Genomic DNA, 5411 nt, shown 5'->3' with positions numbered 1-5411 from the left:
AACTATTAATTGAACCCACTTCACATCGATATTAAAATAAGTAAATATTAACACCCATAAGCTAATTGAAACATTCAACTATATAATCACACCCCCAAGAATGGGGGTTTTAGCCAAACATAAGGTAACACCTCGTATCCGAAAAATGGAAATGAAACAAATTTTGGGAAGTTCTAGGTGCCATCCACGGAGGCTTACCACGGCCCATGAGTAGGACCACAGACCGTAGTGTGGTTCGTGGACTAGCCACCTTTCTAATGTTGTAGAGGATTAGGACCACAATTTGACCTACGGACCGTAGGCCAGACCACAGTCTGTGGTTCACATGCCAATTTCCAACTTTCTGAACCCCATCTACGATCCACCAGGATGGGCCGTAAGTCTGACCACAGTCTGTCGACTAGGGTCCGTGGTTGGTAGGATGACAATTATTTTTAGGGGCAGTTGGGTCTTTTCCTAATTAAATAACTCCTATACTATGTCATTTTACCCTTCACTAAGACCCCTATATAAGTATGTCCAACCCCCAAATTAGCCTATTCACTTCATACTTCCCAATTAACAAAAGAAGATAAATTTTCCTCTCCTATATATTTCTCTGTCTAGAAATTTAAAGAAGAAGAAGGATTCAACCTAGGGTTTCAAGTCAAGGTCTTAATTCCTCCATTGAAGGGTAGCATTTGGATTCAAGGTATGATAGTTTTCATCCATGGATTCCTTCCATTCATGGAGTTCCCAAATTCCTCTATTTCTAAAGATAGAATTCCCCAAGTAAGTTAGGATTTTCTTCAATTTATCATGGGTTCTTTTCATTATTGATTTAAATGATTTAATTATGATCTCTTATGCATGAATTGGTGAAATACTATGATTTTATGATGATTTCCTCATGAACTCATGTAGTCCCCATATTTTCAAGTTCTGAATCATATGATGTGGGATTTTGAGCATGAAGCAAAAGTTTTATGAAATTAAGCATGTATTGTAAGCTTTACATGTATTGATTATGAAATCCATATCTAACCCATGTTTTCTAAAGGTTGATGACTGAAAGTGGATTTTGAACCTCAAGAGGTATTATGGACTTATGCATTTTCTTATGAAATATATGCAAATGTTTTAATGGTGCTTTGAGAGTAAAGTACCAATGATCATGATGTGTTATTGAAAGGATTTTCTCATGTACACATAAGATCAAGATGTGAAAGGTTTTATCACATAGAAAGGATTCTTAGGATTAAAGGCTTTCTCACCTAATTGAATCACAGATTAAGAGCGATCGTATTGAAACTAGTTTGGATTGGTTATCTGATGAGTCTGAGATTTGGACTCATTTAGGGCTATGTTTGTTTAGAATTAGTCTCCTCAAATGCACAATTTATCCAAATGACTGATGTAAAACCCTTGATTTTTAGATATATGGGTTGAGGAACAAAGCTAAGCCAAAAATGGGCAACAAGGACAACACAAACAGATAAAAAGAATAGGAAAATTAAGCCTGATGATCGCCAAGATCACTCAGCAGATCACCAAGTTGCTCCTCTATCTCCTAAATTTTCAGAACTCTAAGACTGGATTAGGAGTAACTTCGGCAAGCAACAGTTCCATTCACCGTGTCACCAATCACATCGGCGAAGGATGACCTCTTCGCCAAAAGTATTGATGGAGATCTAGATAAGCGCTGATGGGCGAGTTAAAAGGCAAAAAGGCACATTGCGGAATGAAACATCGATCCTGATCTGGCTCGCCTAAAATTACAGTGGTTGGACTAAGAAGATGTGAAGAATAAATGAGAGACGAAGGAAGATCGACGAGTCACCGAACGGTCGGCGAAGCCGGACTTTCCTCGCCGATGGGTCCCAAAAAGCCACACATCAGACTTGTATAAATTGATTTTTTCAAGAGAGAGAAAGCATTCAGAAAATGTAAGAACTCCATAGGAACCCTCTCTTAAGCTTTCTCTTTGGTTTGGAAGTGAAATGAAATGTTTTCATGGCTTAAAACGTTGAGTAAGCCGACATACAACATTTTTTACCCGACCCGGATTCTGCCCCGGCAGTCTGTAGTAAAACCCTCATAACCTTTTACTCCAATGTCGATTGGATATGGGGTTTTGTGCGTTGCAAACTAGAATCATAGGCCTTCGATTTGATAGGTGATAGGTCTTATAACTCTTTATATATTAGGAGAAAACATCCAAGATATTTGACCCAAAATTCAGAGAAATCTTTAAAACGGAACTTACGATAACTTTCGCCAACTTTTATTTTGCCACTTACATAACTTCAAAACTTGAGATACAACCCTTGAACACTTAAAAATATGATATACCACATCATTATTAATTTATTACCCACCCTTCTTGTCATTCCACGAAGATACGAGTTAATTTTGACGTTTTCAAAAGTCGGGGTGTTACATCCTCCCCCCCTTAGAAATATTCGTCCTTGAATGAAAAAAATTGTGTCACGCGGTTAAGTCCTTAGGATTTTCAAAAATTTAGGTAGAATATCCTTTGTAAATGTGACTATCAAGGAACATGAAACGCAGAAATTCTAACCTAGGCGTCTCACATGATGACTTAAATAGCTAAGCACTATAGCTCCACAATAACAGTGCGAGCAAATATACAACGACAACAACAATAATAGTAATAAGCAACAATATAAAAAAAAATTAGATTGGTATCTAACCTCACTGCACTAATATAAACTGATATGCCATCACCCTGGGGTATGGAACAAGTGAGGATATTTGGAACTCACGCCATCATCAGCTTTCCAGGTCACCTCTTCTCTATTCTTGTTTCTCCACAATAATTTAACCGAAGCCACCTCTTTGGTCCTCAATTTACGGACCTGTCGATCTAATATGGCAATTGAAGTTTCCTCGTAGGACAACTCCTTTGTATATGGACATCCTTAATCGGGACAACCAGAGTAGGGTCTCCTACGCACTTTCGTATCATCGATACATGGAAAGCTGGATGAATAGATTCTAACCCCGAAGGCAATTCCAACTCATAAGCCACCCGTCCTACCCTACGAAGGATTCGGTATGGCCCAATGAATATTTGACTAAGCATGCCCTTTTTGCGAACATCTGAGCATGACTTCTGTCAACTTTGAGCTGTTAGAAACCTCTCCCGAATGAGCTTAACCTGCTCCACTGTCTGTTGTACTAAGTCGGGTCCAATAACCCTGACTCACCTACCTCAAACCATCCAATGGAGGACCTACATTTTTTCCCATACAAAGCCTCATAAGGTGCCATCCCGATGCTGGAATGATAACTATTATTGTATGCGAACTCAATAAGAGGTAAGTGATTATCCCGACTTCCCTTGAAGTCCAGCGCGCACACCTGTAGTATATCCTCGAGTGTCAAATTTGTGCGCTCAGCCTCGAGTGTCAAAATTGTGAAAGGCTATACTAAGATTAACATGTGTCCCTAGTCCTTTCTGGAAGGACTTCCAGAAGTTGGCGGTAAATTGTGCTCCTCTATAAGAGATAATAGATAATGGGACACCGTGTAGCCTAACAATCTCTCTAATATAGATCCCTGCATTGTCTTCCGCCGTAAAAGTAGCCCTGACTGGTAAGAAGTGGGCTGATTTTGTTAGTCTATCAACAATTTACCAAATAGAGTCAAACTTGCGACGCGATCGAGGTAAACCTGTAGTAAAATCCATATTAATTGCTTCCCATTTCCATAAAGGAATGGGTATCTCCTAAACTATCCCAGCGGGCTTTTGGTGCTCAACCTTGACCTGTTGGCAGTTAGGACACTGTGCCACAAACTCAGCAACATCCCTCTTCATCCCGTGCTACCAATAGATTTCCTTAATATCATGGTACATCTTCGTCGAACCAGGGTGAATAGTATAATGGGAATGATGTGCCTCTTCCACAATCCGTGTCGAAGACCTGCAACATTTGGAACACATAATCGACTGTTATATGTAAGGACTCCATCTCCTGCTATATCAAATGCTAAAGACTACTGATCCTGAGCCTTGGCTCTGAGCTGCTCTAAGCTAGGATCCTCTTGTTACTGTGATTTTACTTCTACAACTAGAGATGATACGGCTGTGTCCTGAATTGTTACATCACTATCTTCTACCTCTAACAATCTGATTCCCAAGCTAGATAACTGATGAAGCTCTCGCACTAGCTCATTCCTTGCAACACTTAAATAGGATAAACTACCCATAGATCTTCGACTGAGGGCATCGGCTACCACATTCACCTTTCCTGGATGATATAAAATATCCACATCATAGTCTTTCAGTAACTCAAGCCATCGACGCTGTCTCAGATTTAACTCCTTCTGTCTAAAGATATATTGAAGGCTTTTATGATCTGTGAAGATGTCAAGATGAACGCCATACAAATAATGTCTCTAGATCTTTAACACATGCACAACTGTAGCCAACTCTAAATTATGGGTCGGATAGGTTTTCTCATGCTTTCTCCATTGCCTTGAAGCATATGCGATAACCTTACCATGCTGCATTTTAACATATCCCAACCCAACACCAGAAGCATCACAATACACCACATAGCCTTGTGAACCCTCTGGAAATGCTAGAACTGGTGCTGATGTCAACCTGTCCTTTAGCTCTTGGAATCTATGCTCGCAAGCCTCGGCCCACTGGAACTTAGCTGCTTTTTGAGTCAGCTTCGTTAATGGGGTTGAAAGTGAAGAAAATCACTCTACAAACCTTATGTAGTACCCAACTAACCCTAAGAAACTACGAACCTCAGACAGAGTCATGGGTCTTGGCCAAGTCTTTACGACCTCAATCTTTTGTGTATCAACCGCAATGCCTGTATCTGATACAATATGGCCTAAGAAAGCTACAGATTCCAACCAGAACTCACACTTAGAAAACTTTGCATAAGGTTCTCAGTCTCGAAGAACCTGAAGGACTGCTCGCATATGATTTGCATGCTCAGCTTTTGAATGTGAATACACCAAAATATCATCAATAAATACAATCACAAACAACTCTAGATACGGCCTAAATATACTCTTCTATAGGTCCATGAACACTACCGGGAATTAGTTAATACAAATGTAACGACCCTCAAAATAAAGTAGGATAAAGTAGAGCCTCACATGGGTTTTATTCATTAATAACTTGTCAAAATAATGAAGAATGGCATTTTAAGTCAGTTTTAAAGAGTTTGGAAGTCAAACGTCAAGGGACGACCAAGACGATCGGAAAATAGTCTTTTAATTGTTTGTGTGTTCTAGTATGTTGTTCATGTTTTTATGTGTTGTTTGGAGTCTAAAATCAGTGGAGGTGACCCTAGTGTCTTAATAAATGCTTTTAGGGTCAAAACGTTCGGGTATGACGCCCCGGGTGCCACCCTAAGGGTCCCCGAGGAGGACCCCAACCTTGGCCA

Source organism: Solanum tuberosum, unplaced genomic scaffold (genome assembly GCF_000226075.1).
Source record: "Solanum tuberosum cultivar DM 1-3 516 R44 unplaced genomic scaffold, SolTub_3.0 scf00049, whole genome shotgun sequence".
NCBI classification, from domain to species: Eukaryota; Viridiplantae; Streptophyta; class Magnoliopsida; order Solanales; family Solanaceae; genus Solanum; species Solanum tuberosum.
This window is presented reverse-complemented; position numbering follows the sequence as displayed.